An 18,617-nucleotide genomic window follows, 5' to 3' on the forward strand; every position below is an offset into this window, starting at 1 on the left:
CTCTATACAAAGTTTGGGCTATTATTTATCCCATTTTATCCCCGAGGGAAAGTGACTTGCCCAAAGGCACAAAAGTGGTGAATCGCTGAGCCCAGACTCAAATGCTTCCAAAGCCCAAGCTCTTAACCACTGGGCATCACTACTATCTAGTGGGCGGGTGAAAATGTGGGCAAGTGAAAGGTTTGTCAACACGCTTGGGAGCCTGCATGTGCATGTCAGCTTTCCCCATGCAGTCTACAGGGCCAGGGACTGAAAAGGTCTCAGTGTCCAGATTTCTGGTTAAAGTAACTAAAGCTTCTCTGGTGCTTTGGAGTCTACCCACCGATTTCAGAAAGCATCCCCTAGATCTAGGGGCTCAGACCCCCTGCTAGACTGTGAGCTTCTTGAAGGCAGGGACCAGGGCCCTGATGCCTAAAACAAGACCGGACTCGGAAGCTGCAGTGAATTTGGCCAGGGCAATACATTAATTTATGACCTTGATATAATATTAACATTATAATCATAATAAATGCTAACACCTTTTGGATGCTTATGAGACTGGCAATACTTTACATGGATCATTTCATTTAATTCTCACAACAACCCTTGAGGAAAATACTTTTATTTTACAGAGGAGGAAACTGGCATGGAGAGGGTTAGTAGCTTGCCCAAAGTAAGGGCAGCGCTGTGGATTGAGACAAGGCAGTTTGCTTCCAGCTCTCATCTAATACGAGGACTACTTAACTTCCAGGAAGCCCCTTGGCCTCAGTGGGCCTCAGTTTTGCCCATTTGCCCGAAAATGAGGTAGCGAGGGGACAGGGGACGTGTACCAGTGACCATGTAAGCCCCTCCCAGTGCTGATGGGATGGACCATAAGGAGGGCGAAAGTCTTTGACAAGAGTGGAAAGATGAAAGGAACAGGAAACCCCATATATATATATATGGCACCTATTCTGTGCCAAACGTGTGCTTGGCACTTAACGTATACCGCCAATGCTCAGAAAAGTATTGTAAGATTTATAGTTGAGGAAACTCAGATTCAGAGAAGTGACTTGCTCAAGGTCACACAGGGCTAAATGGTGGGACAGGTGATCGAGGTGAGACTCCCCAGGGTCACTTCCCTAGGTTTCCTACCACCAACTCCCTTCCTACCACCCTTCCAGCCCTTAGGTTAGGAGCAGCATCACGTGACAAATTGCATCATACTTCTGCCGTATGACATCAGACACCACACCACCCAATCCAGGAGCTCCCTACTCAGTCCTCTCCTGAGCCTTCGGATCAACCCGGGGCCGCTCAAGAGCTCGGCGTCCGGGTCAGGCCGCACCTGCAGCCCCAGCCCTTTCCCGGTTGCGACGACGCTCCTTCTTCTCGGCACCGTCCGCTCCGCCGCCCCGCCGATTGGCAGTTGCTTGAGCCAATCAGAAGGTCTCCCGGGTCGGGGGCGGGGCCTCACTCCAGAGTTGCCCTGTCAGTGCAGGTGGAGGCCCCCGGCGGGGCAAAGTGGCAGGAACCTCTTAAAGGGCGAGAGCGGCGGAGAGCGAGAACGCGGCCCGGCCCGGCCCGGCCAGGTCCCCGCCCCGTCCGGCCCAGGTGAGCCTGGACCGTCTGGGGACGATCCTGGGTCCCCGGGAGGGACGGGGTGACGGACAGATGAACCCACTCCCAAGGGCCCGGGACGCCCCGGTAGGGGCGAGACTAGGGTCTAAGGGTCAGGGGAGAGGGTCTCTAGGAGTCCTGGCTTACAAGGTCCGAACTGGGGGTCGACAGGGGTCTGGAAGTCTCCAAGTTCAGGGTGCAGGGAGGGGCGCGGGCGAGAGGAGAGGGAGGTCCGGGGGGTGGACGCTTGCCGCTGGCGGTCCCAGGCAGTGCCGGCCTCTCTGGCGCGGGGGTCCCGGCTTAGGTCCGCGCGGGCGGATGTCTGCAGACTGCTGCGGCCCCAGGTGTCCCCCCCCCCCCCCACAGCCCCGCCCTGTCCGGCCCGCATGCTCCTGCCAGGCTCGCCGCAGCGCTGGCCGGAGCGGGAGGGCGGGCGGCGCGCAGCGGGAGAGGGCCCCCAGGGCCTGGAGCCCCGCGCCCGGCCCCTTACGTAACTGACTTCGGGTTTCCGGACTGAGAGCTGGGGCGCCTGCTCTGCCTACCACGGTGGCCCTCCCGTCACCGCTCCGGCCCACACGCTCCCTTCCAGGCTTGGTCTCGGGGACTTTCCTCTGTCTCTGGTCTCCCCAGTCTCTCTATCGCTCTCAGATTCCTGCTTGCTCTCACCCCCCGATTCATTGTGTCCCTCATCTCTCCTCTGTCTGTGTTCCTGTCCCTGTTCTCAGTCTTTCCCCGGGAGTTTTCTCGTCCTAACCTATACTTTCCGGCAGACCCCACTTCTTTTGGGGTAAAACAAGAGTTCTCCCCTCTGGCAAATTGGAGGCGGGGACTTGTCCAGACCGACCTCAGCCCTAGCTTGCCCCAGAAGGGGGGAAGGGTAGGTAGGACTATTCCGGTAGGGTTGGGGCGGGGGGGTTATTTCGAGGCCCACAGTGTCCCCTGGCGTGGCAGTGGCTGAATGTGACCCCTCAAGTTCCCGGACTAGGGCTGAAGGCAGCCCTTTCTCTGCTTCTAGAGGCTTTTTCTCCAGAAGGAGAAGGTTTGGGGAATGTCTGGCCGGGTTTGGTGCTGAGGGCAGCTGGGAGTCCCTGTGAGAACCGGCTGGTGTCAGGTCTGGGTCACACCTTCAGCTACTGAAGGGGAGAGGGAGGGGCCAGAGCACTGGCACAGAGCCCCTGAGGTTTTAGCAAGCTCCCTACCTTCACCCCAGTTACAGGCTTGGGCAGGAGGCTAGGGGTGGGGAGGGGATCAACAGGAGGAGGTCAGAGGATTTTGCATGGGGGTAGGGAGAGGGTGGAGTTTGGGGTGACAGACTCTCAGGTCTGAGGAGCATGTACTGGGTTCACCCCCTGCCTTCAAGGCCCTTCTGAGTGCCAGTGAGGCAGACACCTCAGAAATAACTCCTGTACCCTGCTGCTGTTGTGTAAACAGGGTGCTAGAGCAGCCATGAGGTGGGAAATGATTAATTCTGACTAGCACTGTGGAGGGAGAGACTTTGCAGAGAGAGGTGGAAGGTTTGGGAAGACGGGGATCCAGAAGCTTTAGGGAGCAGAGAAGTGGAAGGAAAGGTGACATCTGGTGCCCTGTAGGCTTTGCATGCAGCAGAACTGCGTTTAAATCTTGGCCCTGCCACTTTGCTGTGTGACCTTGCATGAATCACTTCACTTCTCTGAGTCCCAGGTTCTTCCTTCTCCAATAATCCAGACCTTACAGGCATTAGCAGCAGAATCAACTGAGGTAATAAGTGTGCAGTGACCAGAACGATAGCTGGTTTGGGAGTTGGCCAGTGGGGTGTTTTAAGAGTGGAGTGGGGAGGTCCTGAGGTTTCCTCTGTGTATTAGGGGGCAGGGCCTGCCCAGGCCCAGCAATGTGAGGTGCAGGTGGAGCACCTGCTTGTGGGGTGAAGAGGCACCACACCCATCTGTCTCTTGATCAGCCCATCCTTGCACTGCCTAGACTAGGCTGGCCTCCCTCTTGTAGGTTGCAGGTGCCAAGAGAAGCTCCCAGGGCTCCCAGGCTGCCCCACCTGCTAGGCCAGTGGGGGTGGGGCCCCTGGCAGGCCAGGGCCAGCACCCCCTCTGCAGAGTGGACCCTGGCCAGGAGCCTGGCTGGCTGTGCTGGGCAGGAACATCCCAGTCTGGCTGGGAAGATGCTGACGCTGTACAGGCCTCTGGAGGCCCAGAGCTCTGCTGGCTGGGGTTGCGCCCAGCTGATGGGACCCGGGCTGCAGGGTGAGACAGAGGCCAGGGTGGGAGTGAGGAAGGGAGATGCAAGGAGACACCTCTGGAGGGGGAGCCTGAGCAGAATTTCTCTGTGGAACCGAAGAGGAACTGCGTGGGTTTGTCCCTAAGCCCCTCCTGAGCACCACATATGGGTCTGCTAGCCACAGAGCTAAACAGGATACCCACAAAGGGCTCGCCACAAAGGTCATGGTGGCCTGAGATTTGTTGGGGGCTTGCAGAATGGGTCTTTATGATCGTTCCCTGGTGAGGGTGGGGCTTTCAGATTTTTCTTGGGTCCTGGGATTCTGATGTTTATTAGAGGGGGCAGGATTCTATTCCTATATAGTCTGTGGGCCCATTTTTTTCCTCCCTGGGTCTCAGTTTCTCTTTGTGTGAAATGAGAAGGGGAGATGAGCTTAGAGCCTCAAAGGGTCTTGCAGCACCCATTATTATAGCCTCCAGGACATGCTTTGGGGCTTAGTCCACCCCACAGGAGGGGGAGGCGAAAGAATGGGGCAAGGGCAACGTAGAGTGTGATGGGCCTTCATGTCCTGTTCTTGGCCTGTGTTCTCTAATCATAATTAGAGCCACATTTACTATCCACAGCGCTCTGTGCTAAGCCTTTAATATGCAGCATTAGCTAATATCCTTACAACCCCATGAGGGAATAGGTATTATTCCTATTTCTTAGGAGTTTAAGGAGGTGAATCTACTTAACCAGAGTCACACAGCTGGGAAGTGGCTGGCCTGGGATTTAAATCTAGGTTGTCTGACTCCAAAGCCCAGACTCAACTGAAAGGGGAGGCCACCACCTGGAAGGTACCAAGGCTCACATGATGCCTAGACTTTACCTCTGGAACCTGTCTGACTCTTTCTGGGTGTGCTCAGAGCTCTGGGATATTTAGGCTGGGGAACTGGGGGCCAGGCTGTGCAGGTGCCCACCAGGCCCAGTGTGGGGGGGAGAAGAGCAGAGGGTGCAACCTGCAGGTCAGGACCCTACCCAAGGTTTCCTCAGAGGGCCAGCCGCACCCGACTATTGCCAAGGTATAAGAGCTGGGCACCGAAAGGCTACCTTGGATATGTGGCCCACCTTTGGACTTCCGTTTCTCCATCTGTAAAACATGGATTTTAGTAGTTGAGTGCAGACATTCCTTGGCCCATGGGTTTGTGGCTGGAGGTGGTGATGGGGTAAAAGGTTAGAGGCAGGGTCAGAGTAGCAGCGGCTGAGCCTGTGGAAGAAGAGTTGGGGTCAGGAACAGCTTGGATCCTGGGCTATTTGTAAGTATTTCAGATGAAGGGACTGATGCAGGAGAGGTTCCAAGTCTTGTGTGGGGCTGTGCACTGGGGGGAAAACACAAGGGGAGACCTGGAGAACAAAATCCAGGCAGATGCCTGTTGGAATCCTGGCTCGACCACTTACCTAGGTTTGGAGATATGAAGTGACACACCCAAGAGAGAGGAGTACCTTCCCTTCATTGTCCTCATATGTAAAATGGGAATAGGAATAATTTTGCCTTGGTCCACTTCCTGGGTCATTGTGAAGGTCAAAGGAGATGAGGTATTTGTAGCATTAGGTGAGAATGCTGGTTATTTTTCAGTCCAGAGTTGCAGTTCTGGGTCGCGTTTGTGGGGAGACGGCACTTCTGACAGCCTCTGCTGAGATGCTGTACCCTGGGGATGTGCTAGAGAACAGCCCTAAGAATACCACCACCATTTATTGTCTGGTTACCATGTGCCAGGCACCGGGCCCAGAGCTTCACCTCTATTGTCTCTCTCTTTTTTTTTTTTAATGTTTATTTATTTTTGAGACAGAGACAGAGCATGAACAGGGGAGGGTCAGAGAGAGAGGGAGACACAGAATCTGAAGCAGGCTCCAGGCTCTGAGCTGTCAGCACAGAGCCCGATGTGGGGCTCAAACTCACGCGCCGTTAGATCATGACCTGAGCCAAAGTCGGACACTTAACCGACTGAGCCACCCAGGCGCCCCTCTATTGTCTCTTTTAATCTGTATGTTGTCAGGTAGGTGGTGGTCTGGCCCACACTAGGTCCCTCCAAAACCCATGCCTCCAGCTCCCTGTAATGACAGTAGCTAACAGTTATGAACAGTGTACTGTGTGCCAAGCATTGTGCAAAGCGTTTTTTATATATTAAGTCATTTAATCCTTACAACTGCCCTGGAGGTGGGCACTAATGCAATCAATCCCCATTTTACAGAGAAAAAAATTGAGGCACAGAGAAGCTGAACCCTCATATCACGAAGTTAATGAGTGAGGGCCAGGGTTTGAACCGTGGGGTTCTTTTTTAAGTTTATTTATTTACTTTGAGGGAGACAGAGCAAGTGCAAGTGGGGGAGGGGCAGAGAAAGAGGGAGAGAAAGGGGGACAGAGGATCCAGAGAGCCTGGTGTGGGGCTTGAACTCATAAACCGTGAGATCATGACCTGAAGTCAGATGCTTAACTGATTGAGCCACCCAGGTGCCCCCCAGCCTGGGTTCTTAAATTTCCTCCTTGAAGCACTCACACAGTTGTAATCCATTCGTAAATTACATGATCTCCTTCTCACTGCACCATAGGCTCCATGAGGGCAGCAGCCATGTCTGTTTTCATCCTGTATCCCCAACACCTAGGTGCTGAGTTAATATTTGTCTAGAGGGATCTTGCTGCCTCCAGTGGGCTGGGTCCTAGGAGGAGCTCTGGGTGCAATATCAGATTATCAGATTGCTGACTAACGGGGTACCTGCCCTAGCAGAACCCCAGAGGCAGATACAGAGGCAGAGGCAGGATCTCCCCCTGCTCAGGATGAAGAGGGGCCCCAAAGAGCTTATTGGGTGGTTGTGCCTGTGTCTCATTTCTGTCCTTTGCTTCCATGTGCCCCTGCGGTGATGGCTCCACGACTTCTCCCTGATGGGCTGTATGACCCCGACGGCTGCTGCTGGGTGAGTACTGGTTTGGCTAAATGACTGCCTCTGGGGCTTGATTCTAAATGACATGCCTCTGGGGCATGTCCTGTAGCTCGGCGGCCACTGGGAGGTGTAAAGGGAGCCCAGCAGTAGGGGTGGAGGAACTGAGGGAGGGCATTCTGTGAAGTTTGGGTCCTACCACAACCAGCTGACTTCTCTCCAGATGCTTAACACACCGGCTGATTTTTGAGACACGTAACACAATGCAAAGGTCTTAGGGGCCAGACTGGTCAGGAATAGAATCCTCATTCTGCACCTGGTAGCTGGGTGGCTCTTTGCATGTCAGTTTCATGTCTGCAAAATGGGAATCTCAGTGTCTACCTGACACAGTATGTTTGTTCTTTTCTTTATGTAAGACCCCTGAGGGCAGGGATTTTTTGTTTATCTATTCACTGTTATGTCTCCAGCATCCAGGGTATAATGGCATGTAGTATGTACTCAGTGAATATTTCTGAACGAATGAGCATATTTATTCATTCACTGTCACTATGCCCCATCAATGTGCTTTGTATTGGATTAAATGGCTAATGGATATAAAATGACCAACATCAAAGGGGCTCAGTGAAATGTGTTCTGTCTTTGCTCACTAGACTGTGAGTTCCTTCAGGGCCAGGGCTCGGTTAAGTGAGCTCTGGGTCCTCTGAATTGAGGGTGGGGCCTTTAATCAGCAGAGAGAGGGCCTTCGCAGGGCCTCTGCTTAGAACTGGGGAGAGAGGGACAGAACCTCTAGGTGTCATCAGAAGAGAGGGGCGGCTGGGAAGGTCTGGGGCTGAAGGAGGGAGGGGTGAGGAGGGACTCTGCCCCCCAGTACTGCCACTAACCTTGCTGTGTGACAGTGGACAAGCCATTGACTTCTTTGTCTTGAAGACCTCGTCTGCAACATGCATATCATAACACTTCCCCCACATGGGCGTGGGAAGGAGCCGGTGAGAAGTGCCCAGTACAGGGCCCTGTTTGGTAATTATTGGTTTCCACCCAGTCCTGAACTCTTTCTGGGAGGGGGCTAAGTAAAGTATACCTTTATTTACCTCCATTCTACTATTTTAACTTCCCACCCAGCCGGGACTAGAATCTAGGATTCAGGAGCCCCAGATTCTCAAGCAGTCTGGCCAGGGCCTGGGCTAAGGGCTGGGCTCTACCCAGTGTGAAAGTAGGTCCCATTCTTTTGCTGTGTGACTTGATTCAGTAACCTACCTTCTCTGGGCCTTGGTTGCCTCACCTACAAAAGAGGGTTAATAAAGAACACTTCCCTGGAACAATTATTTAATGAGCGAATGGGTGGATCAGGCATTATTATCACTATTACTTTTGGGTCGGGCTGAGGAGGCTCCAAGGGAGGGCCCTGGAGAATTACATCCCATCTTGGCCTTGGGATCCTGGGAGTCTCTAGTCATCATATGTATTATTGCCTTCAGATGTTTCTCATATGCTAGGTGGGTTGTTATATGCTATTTCAGATGCATTATCTCATCTGGTCCTCCTGGCAATCCAGGCATTTATGGTCCCTGCTTTGCAGATGTGGGAACCGATACTGAGTAAATCAAGTGAGTTACCCAGACTCACATAGTTATTTAGGGGTAAACCTGGAGCTCAGACCCAAGTCTGCTCAACCCAAGACCCAAATTCTTAAGGGAGCAGGGACTATGCCTGATTCTTCTCTATCTCCAGTGCTCAGCACAGGGCTGGTGAGGGCTACAGGACTGTTTGCTGAACGCACAAGCACATGCACACACAGTGTACCCCACCCAGGCCGGTGCTCTAAGAGTTTTGAAGAGAGGAGACACCAGAAAGCAGGAGAAGGCCAGATAGCATAGTGGTTGAGAGTCAAACAGATCTGGCTTTACATTCCACATCTATTGCTTACCAGTGTGACCTTGAGCAAGACATTTAACCTCTTGGAATCTCAGTTTCCTTATCTATAAAATGGGGATAATAAAAGAACCTGTGTACCTCCTAGAGTCCTTGTGAGGATTAAATAATGCAATGAGGTACATGCTGAGCAATGTAATTATTATTATAGTTATAGCTTTGGGTGTTATTTTAGGATTACAAAGATATCCCTCTTGGGATAGTGGAGATGAGGTCTGGGAGGGGCCTGCTGGGGACAGGCAGGTAGCAACCTAGTCTGACAGGTCCTGAAAGACACCAGTGGGTGAAGGGAGGGAAGAGGCCTCTTGGAAGTAAGGACACACCTCTCTTTCCTACCCGTCTGCTTTCATTCGTACGCACTTTGTGCCAGGCCCTGTGCCGGGCATGGGGCACAGAGATCAATCTGTGTGGTCTCTGCCTCCTCGCCCTGTCCTAGCTCAGAGTCTAGCTGGGGAGAAAGACACAGAACTACCAACTCCACCTTTGACTGATGCACCGAAATGTGAACCGTGAATATCTTTTCAGGCAAAGACCAGGAGAAAGGGCATTCCTAGTGGAAGGAACTGTTTTGCCAAGGTACAGAGTCATGACCTGCCCTTGTGGGAATGCAGCTAGATGGACAGGCTCAGGAGAGTTAGGGGGATTTGTCCCAGAGGCAGTGGGGAGCCATCAGATATGAAGCCGGGGAACAACATGATCAGGCTCATATTTGGGGAGGGTCGCTTGATTCGGAGGACTAGTGGGAGAGGAGAGGCAGGGGCAACTCTCCAGATGAGGGACGCTGAAATGGGGCCTGGGACTGAGCTATGGGATGGGGAGCACGTCTGTTTAGGAGGCCGAGCCAGCAGGATATGATAACGGACTGCAGTGGGCAGGCAGGAAAGGAAGGAGGTAGGGTCTGTGGGGCGGATGGGGCCTGCTGGGGTCTCTGGCTAAGGGACATACCCAGGAAGACGAGTCCGAGAGGGGTTGGGGGATAAAGCCACTTGTCTGCTTTTTGTCACCCTCTGCGTCGGTTCCTGCAGGCAGCAGTTATGTCTTAGCTGGACACTCGGGCAAGACCTCTGGCCACCAGGGCCCATGTCCCCCACTCCTGCCTTGGGGCCCCTTGTGGTGACCCTGGCTGGTCTGGCAGGGATGAGGGAGCTCTTTGGGGTGGGGGCCAGGCAGGGACCTGTGTGGTGCAGAGAAGGCCTGGCTTCCGGCTCTACCAGTGTCACGTCACTGAATGTCTGCGTGACCTCTGGAAGTCACTCCCTCTCTCTTGCCCTCCTTTTCTGAGCCTTGAGAGAGAGGACAAGAAAACCTGTTTTGCCTGCCTCAAAGATTCAGTGATAAAACGCACTTAGAGACAACAAACACTTACTGAGCACTGACTGTGTGCAGGGTTCTTAGGGGCACAAAGATGACTCAGGTGGGGTTCCTGCCACTGGGTGCTTGAAGCACTTCTGCGTGAGCTCAGGTGAGTGGGTGGTTAACTCCTTCTAGGCATTGGGTAGTTGAGCTGGGATTTGAAGGGTAAGCAAGAGCTCTCTAGGCGGGCAGTGGAGAGAACAATTTTGTAAGCATAGGGAACATCATGTGTGAGGGCTTAAAGCCACATAATGTGCTCAGGGCACATTTGTACCGTAGTTTGGTATGGCCGGAACAGAAAGGGAGAGGCAATGCTGTGACAGGAGTTGAGGCTGGGCAGGGGAGCAGGGCCCAGATCATACAGGGCTTTGGGGACAGTCACTTTGGAGGTGATCACCCTTGTAACTGCCGGCTCTCCTGAGACTGCTAGGGCCCTTTCCACCCTGCTCCCCCTATCCCCCCACCTCACCCCCACCCCAGTTAATCCCAGTGGCTGCCTCTCATGGGAGTCAACAACCTGGGTTCTCTGCCAGCTCTGCCGCTTATGAGCTGTATGGCCGACCTTCAGTCACCTGCCCTCTCTGCACCTCAGTAAAAGGGACAGCAGGCCCTCCTCACGTGGACAGGCAGTGGTTTCAATGAGAAAATCCTCACCAATGGCCTTGCACAGTCTCCCTGTACTGGGCACCCATGAAAAGGAGCTCCAGTTCAGCCATCATTATTTGGATTCCTCAATCTCCTTGGTCCTGCCCACTTGCTCCCCCCCCCCCCCCCCACTTTCCTGGCAGCTGGCTGTGGCCAACAAAGGGAGGAAAGGATTAAGAAACAAGCCCAAATCTCTTGAGGGGTCCTGGCCCACTGCCGAGCTCGCCCCCTCCTGCCCCTTGCCCCCCTTGGCCCCAGGCCCAAGGACTCTCAGTCTTGAGGCCTGGGCTCCCCCCAACTCCCCATCTCAGGGGCCCCTTCCTGGCTGGAGGCCAAAGCCAGCAGTAGCCTTGAAACAGGGACAAATATTTTGAAAATCTGTGGCTTTATTTTTTCCCCCTGGAAGATGATTCCCCCGGCCCTTTTTTTTGGGGTGATGGGAAGGAGAGTAAGTGTGATGTCCTGTATCTGTGGGAGGCCCCATAGTCTGGGCAGAACTGGATCCCTGAGCCCCCTGCATTTTATAATAAAGGCTTCTGAGCAAGTCCTTTTTGGTATACATGCAAGAGCCTCAAATCAGAGAGGGTGGTAGATGGTGCAGGGTCACACAGCAGGAACCCAGGTCTCCGGGCCCTTGTGGCACTACCCTATGAATGAGTGTGATGAGGTGACCTTGGCTGTCACTTCACCTTTCTGAGCCTCAGTTTCCTCTGCTGTAAAATGGGGCTGATTTTACTGTGAGGATTAACAACAATGTAGATAAAGCACTCAGTTCAGTCCTGAGCACTATGAGGCTTCAGTGGTCGGTACGAAGTATTAATGCTGTTATAAATGCTGTCCAGAACCTTCTTCTGTCCTGTTTCTTCCCAGTCTAGGGACTTGAAGTATTTGACACAGTTTAAGGTTGAACAAATGACACCCAGTAAATTGGTTTCAAAGCCAGAGGCTCAGGATCTTTTACCCTCCTCCCCCATTCCCCCCTCTTCTGGTTGGCTGGAACACTCTAGCCTCACCCTCGGCCTGGTTTTGGCCCCTGCCCCCAGCCCACCTCTGCCCTCTTGGCGCCAAGCCTGCACTGTCTCTCTTCCAGGAGCTGCACGGGGACAGTTTCCTTTCTGCAGCCGCCACTGGTTAATGCCACTGCAAGCACTTTGGGAAGGCAGAGTAGGAAGGGTCCTGCATTACCCAGGCCAAGGCTGAGGGGGCAGAGGTGGAGTGTAAGCTCCCTGCAACCGTCCTCAAGGAGCTAGGACAAGATTTCTGCAGAGGCAGGGAAACAGGCAGGCACAGGAAAGAAAACCTGGTCCACAGCCCCCATGTGGTGGAGTAGGAGGGAGGCCAGATGGGGGGGGGGGGGCTGGAGGGCTGCGCCCCTCCCTAGCTCTTCACCTGCCCTTGCTGAGCCTCCGTTTTCTGGTTTATAAAAGGAAGGGGATGGATTGATGTCAGAGGTTTCTACTAATATTATAGGATTAAAAGAAGGGATTTGGGAGCAGACAGACCTCGGTTTAAATCCCAGCTTCACCACTTACCAGCTGTGGGACCTCTAGTGCGTTCTACCTCACTGAGCTTTAGTTTTCTTACTAATAAAATGAGAAAAATATTAGCACCTTCTCTTAAGATTACTTAAGGGGGGCTGAATTAGGTAATTCAGGTAAAATACTCAGTCCACAGCTAGCACATTGGAATTATTGTTGTTGTTATTCTATGATTAGTAGAGACAAGAAGGCCAGCCAGCAAGCAGTTCATTGGAAGGGCATGACTTGAGAAATTAATTTGTTCATTCTTTAATTAACTCGACAAATACTTAGGATTTGCATGGGCAAGACACAGAGAAGAGAAGCAGGGAGGCACCAACAGGCTGGGGCCAAACAGACCTGCCTATTCTAGCTGTGGGATGTGGATCAGTTACTTCTCTTCTTTGGGTCTCACTCCCTCATCTGTGAGATGGTGATCTTTACCTCCAGAGTTGTCCTAAGGCTTAAGAGAGTTCAGGTACACAGTGGGTGATTAGTCTGTGTATGGTTCCTTTCTTCTCCCAGCCCTGTTAATGACTGGATCTATGATCTCAGGCAAGTCCTTGAATATACCAGGCACACTTCCACCCCAGGGCCTTTGCACTTGCTATTCACTCAGTCTGGAACTCTCTCCCTCCAAATACTTTCATGACTTGCTCTCTCATGTCCTTAATTTTTTTGTTTATTTTTATCTTTTTAAATGTTTATTTATTTTTGAGAAAGCATGAGTGGGAGAGGGGCAAAGAGAGAGGGAAGAGAGGATCTGAAGTGGGCTCCATGCTGTCAGCAGCAAGCTGGACATGGGGCTTGACCTCCACGAACTGTGAGATCATGATCTGAGCTGAAGTCGGCGCTCAACCGACTGAGCCACCCAGGTGCCCCTTTAATTTTTTTGCCCCTTTAAGAAGGTTTAAATGTCACCTTCTTAGAAAGGACCTTCCTATCGTATTTAAAATGGTAACACCCTTTCCTACCACAACACGAACATTCTCTATCTTCCCTCCAGGCCTACTTTTTTCTCTCCATAGCACTTATCATCCTTTGACATACTATATTTTATGGAATATTTGTTTATTGTTTGTCCCCCACCCCCACCCCCCGTCCCCTGCATTGGAATGGTAAGCTCAGTGATGACAGTGATTTTTGTCTGTCTTGTTCAGTGTTATTCCCGTGTACCTAGAAAAGTGTTTGGCTCATAGTAGGTGCTAAATAAATATTTGTGGAGTGAATTAATGAAAACATGAAGCCTCTTCTCTCTGGGTCTGGCACCATGCTATGCAGATAAATAATTCTCAGTAAATAATTGTATTCAGTGGCCATCATCCTCTCCATTTGCCAGATAATACTTTGTCTGGGTCAACTCTAAAGCCCTTTGCTTCTGACATTTTCTGCCAGGGCATCAGTTTCATTTGGAGTACCCAAATCTTTTGTTCCGGAGCCTGAGCTATGCAGAATTTCTAGTTGGGGCTGTTTGGCTGTTGGGCCCACAATGGTTATTATGTCATTATTGGTAATTAGCACATAGGCCCAGAGGATTGAGCTTTTTGTTTTTCAGCAGAAATCACAGCAGAAAGCTATGCCAGTCAGGGAAGCCCAGGCCTCAGGCAGCTTCCTCTGTAACTCCCCCCTTCCCAGCTATGGGTCCATCCCTTAGGCAGACCAAGACTGAGGTGTCCAAAGCTAGGGGCATCTGGGCTACCAGCTCAACCGCTGTCTTCCGCAGGTAGTATCTTGAAAGTTTCTCCTCCACACCCTTAGCTCTCTATGCCTGGCCTGGTATAGCAGGGGTTCCCCGTTGCCCCTGGGGAAGCTCGGTATAAGGTTTCTAAATATCCAGTGGACAGGGGCATTTTCTGATGGTCAGGATACAGTATTATGGGTGGAGGAAATAATCCTGGGTTTAACACTCCGGAGCCTGCGTTCAAATCCCTGCTTAGCTGCTTGATTGTTGGGTCACTACAGGCACGTCACTACCTCTTGCTAGGCCTCAGCTTTCTCATCTGTCAGAGATAAAGACATCTACCTGGCCTCACTGGAAAGAGAGGCAGGATAGTGTGGTGGGCAAAGGATAGGGTTCTGGAGTCAGACAAACAACCATAGCCCTCCCTAACTACATGACATTGGGCAAAGTGCCTCATCGCTCTGACTTCAGTTTCCAAAGCTGGAAATTCTCAACTAAGAGAATGCGGGTAAGGTACATAGGCCCCTAGTGAGTGAGCCGTATATCTTTGCTGGCATTAGTACAATGACCACTGTGGAAATGCAGGCAATCTGTAAACTGTAAGAAGCGTACTAGCAGTAAAGCCAGGCAGATGTGGATCTGAATCTCAACTTGGACACTTATTAGCTGGGTGATCATGGGTGAGTTTTTTGCTTTCTCACCTGTAAAATGGGAATTACAGTCATGCTTTCTTCAAGGAACTGTTGTGACAGTTCAGTGACATATTGCAATAAAAAGTACTTAGTACACAGCGTTTGGCACACGTTTCCCCCATATTATAGATGAGGAAGAGGGCAGAAGTGACTTGCTTAGACTCATGTAGCATCTCAGTGGTGGAACTTTGATTTGAACGCAGGTCTGTCTGCCTTCTAACTTCTTACCATCACCCATTTATGGGATGATGATAATGACAATTGTTCTTATTGTCAGGGGACCCATCTCATTTATTCCCTGATCCCCAGTGACTACACGAAGGGCGTGCTCAGTCCTGCCTGCTTCCCTGTAACTCCTCCTTTGCCCTCTCCTAGGTGAGGGTTGCACCAGGCTGACTTTAACAGGTTTAGAAGGGGCCAGGCTAGCTGGTGGCACGGAGTCTTTCCCCATGTTTCTTGGGAAACCCTCTAGACCTAGAAGATACCTGGTCCGGGAGAGAGAGAATTAATGGGTTAAGCTTGAGTGAGCTGGAGGCTTTGCTGGATCAGGGCCATTAGACTCATTCCAGCTGGCAAGAGAAGGGGTTTGGGGAGGGTCACTGGAGGCCAGATCCTTGAGTCCCTGCTTGAATGTCCCAGGGCTGTCGTCAGAAGTAGTCACAACAGCCTTTACTTGGAGTCCTGGGACAGATGTTGGTATTGCTCGTTCATATCATTTCCAAACTGCTCTTCTGAGAGTGATATGAAAGCAGCGCACAGCAGAGGACAGTGGCATCAGACGGACCTAGTTTAAGCCGTGTGAGGTTGTGAAAATCACCTCACATTTCTACGCTGTAGTTTTTTTCAACTGTAATTGAGGGTAATATTACTTTGTAGGATTGCGGTGAGTCTTAATGCAATAAATGCATATAAAGTACTTACTATGTGCCTGGCGCATGGTAAATACCTAATAAATGCTATTATCATTAGTTTTATTAATAAATTATTTCTAGGGGCGCCTGGGTGGCTCAGTTGGTTAAGCGTCCAACTTCAGCTCAGGTCGTGATCTCACGGTTCCTGGGTTCCAGCCCTGCATTGGGCTCTGTGCTGACATTTCAGAGCCTGGAGCCTGCTTCAGATTCTGTGTCTCCCTCTCTCTCTGACCCTCTCTGGCTCACGTTCCATCTGTCTCTCTCTCAAAAATAAATAAACATTTAAAAAATTTATTTTTAATAAAAAAATAAATGATCTCTAAGGGCCCTTCCAGCTCAGACATTCCTAGGTTTTTATGGCTGTAGAATTTAGCCTGGATTGCAGCTTTGGAAGGGAAAAGTAGGTGGGCTCAGAAGCAGGCAGGGAACCACAGAATCCAGGGTCAGAAGCCTTGCATTCAAGTTTGGGATCTGCCACTCTTTGCTGTGTGACCTTGGACAAGTGCTTTCCAGTTTCTGTACCCATTTCCCAATCTGTTTAAAAGTTAGCAGCTTGGGCTTGATGGTCTCTAAGGGCCTATCCACTTCTAAGATTCTGTGAATCTAGAGGCCTAGAGGAGTCTCTTAGCTGCCGTCTACTGGGTCCTCTTTTACCTTTTCAACTTCCTTTCCTTCTGCTCTTGTGTCTTGGAGTGTCTCCACAGCAAAAAGGACATAACTTGCCAACTCCAATGTATGTATTTCAATCATATTTTTTGTTCTTATTGTGTTAGGACTGAGCTTAATGCAATTATTGTAAGCAAAGTGGTTGTGTCAAAGAGGTCAAAGCCTGCTCAAATACAAAGGATAAGATATTGTATGAAATTACTGCATATGCTGATTTCCTTTGCCTTTATCTCAAAAAATGACCAGAACAGGCAGACCTGTGTGCTATAGTTAAAAAAAAAAAATGTTTCAGTCAATGCAGCCTAAAAAAAAATAATCATGAGTATGGTTAGATAAAAGGATGTTTATTGAGTATAAAAGATTAAAATGGGAAATAACCTAAATGCCCAACATTTAGATTTAACTAAACTGTGGTATATCCACTTGAGAGCACTGTTAAATGTCACAATACAGTATATTATTAGGTGAAAAAGTCAGTTCCAAAACAGTATGATCTAAAACAAACAAACAAAAAACCAAAAAAAAAAAAAAAAACCAACCCCCACAAAAAACCACATTAGGTTGAACTATACACTATGGCTGCCATTTGATCATTTTTAACTTATAAAATCAGCAATTTCATATGATTTAATTTAATACACATAAAAAAGTATATGTATAACAAAAGGTACTAGAAGGGAAGTCCCCCACCAAAATATTGATGGTGTTCTTTCTTTTTTTTTTAAGTAAAAAATTTTTTTTAAATGTTTATTTTTGAGAGAGAGAGAGAGAGAGAGAGCTCACGAGTATGCTAGTCGGGGAGGGGCAGAGAGAGAGGGAGACACAGAACCCAAAGCAGGCTCCAGGCTCTGAGCTGCCAGCACGGAGCCCGACACAGGGCTCAAACTCACAGACGTGAGATCATGATCTGAGCTGAAGTCAGATGTTAACCAACTGAGCCACCCAGGTGCCCTTCTTTTTTTTTTTTTTAATGTTTATTTATTTATATTTGAGAGAGAGTGTGTGTGCGCAGAAGTGGAGGTAGGCGCAGAGAGAGAGGAGAGAATCCCAAGCAGTCTCCAGGCTTCAGTGCAGAGCCTGCGGTAGGGCTCAAACCCACAAACTGTGAGATCCTGACCTGAACTGAAATCAAGATTCAGATGCTTAACCAGCTGGGCCACCCAGGCATCCCGATGGTGGTTATTTCTGATTGATGGTTTATGATGATTTAATTTTTTCTTTTTATTGAACTATATTTTTTTCCTTTTTTTTTTTTGAAGATTTTATTTTTACTAAATCTCTACACCCACCATGGGACTCGAACTCACAACCCTAAGATTGAGAGTCTCACACTCCACTGACTAAGCCAGCCAGGTGCCCCTTATTTAGCTATATTTTCTATGACCAATTCAAATACTACTACTAAAAATAATTGCCTACAAAGTCATACCATTGTATGAATAGTAATTTTCCTGCCTTATAGCTTGTTTACCATTTGTATTTAAAAGGTCTAAATAACTGCAATTTTATGACCATGGGCAGAATGGAAAGACAACTATTCTTCATGTACTTTTGTTACAAGGATTGGTTTTTATTCAATAGTGACTGGTGAGAACACTTTCCTGGTGGGCCCAGCTTTTCAAAAAGCCCTCTTCATCTTAAGCCACCCCCAACAACAGACACATATTTTCCATGAGCCCTATCACTGGGGCGTAAGGCCAGCTGTGTCCCTAATCCGCCCACGTCCCAGATTTGGGAATGGTTCGGACTCCAACTGTTCCCCCACGCTACCCCCACTCTCTCCCAATCTCATCTATTCCAGGTCATCGGAGGCCCCATATAACCCTCCCTGGCCTTCCCCGCTGGTCACCACCTAATTTCACCATCTAATTTCACCCTTTCCCGTGCAGCTGGTGTTTGAGCCCAGTTTGCAGTGGGAAAGGATTAAGACCCTTTCATGCCGTCTTTTTCTCTTTTTTCTTAGTGCCCTTGACCGCTCCAGGGGCTGACAGGCAGCTAGCAGGGCCTGTATTCCCTAGGAAGGAACAGGAGGGGTGGTGGAGGAGGCAGCGGCAGGCTCAGCTGGCAGGCGGGATAGAGATGGCCCCTGGAGCCCCCAACCTGGGGCTTGGAGCATGGCACAGCCACCATCCAGATGTGAGCATGGAGCAGGCAGGGAGGGAGCTGAGTTTCTGCCTAGAAAATTAGACTCAGGGATGGTGCTTGGGACCTTTACCCTTGGAACCCAGGGGTTGCCTCTGCAGGGTGAACTAGAACTAGATGTCTGGTTTGTGGAGGAGTCTTTTTAGAGGGCAGATGGGCATATGGGTATGGGTAGTTTCTCTGCCTTCAGATTGGGCATTACTTAGCCCCCCACTACCTACTATGTGGGGGGCCCAGCTACGCTCAGGGATTGAGCACTTTGCCTAATAGGTGATGGTGTATAACCTAATTAATAACAAAACCAGTCATACATGCATAGTACTTTACAAAGTCCTTTCATGTCCAGGCTGAGAATTAAAAAGGAAGACTGGAATTCAGGTCT

General features: G+C 50.3%; 1 protein-coding gene across 3 annotated transcripts in view; it reads left to right on the plus strand.

Annotated features, from left to right (window-relative positions):
• The first annotated feature begins 1,300 nt into the window (after positions 1-1,300).
• The window catches only part of EPB41 (erythrocyte membrane protein band 4.1), a 199,626-nt gene continuing 182,309 nt past the window's right edge, over positions 1,301-18,617 (plus strand). The window contains exon 1 of one of the 3 annotated variants that reach the window (XM_053210140.1): positions 1,301-1,572. The gene's annotated coding sequence lies outside the window, so the exon portion shown is untranslated. The remainder of the gene's footprint in view (positions 1,573-18,617) is intronic. The other 2 variants (XM_053210142.1, XM_053210155.1) reach the window with 2 other exon arrangements.

This window comes from Acinonyx jubatus, chromosome C1 (genome assembly GCF_027475565.1).
Source record: "Acinonyx jubatus isolate Ajub_Pintada_27869175 chromosome C1, VMU_Ajub_asm_v1.0, whole genome shotgun sequence".
NCBI classification, from domain to species: domain Eukaryota; kingdom Metazoa; phylum Chordata; class Mammalia; order Carnivora; family Felidae; genus Acinonyx; species Acinonyx jubatus.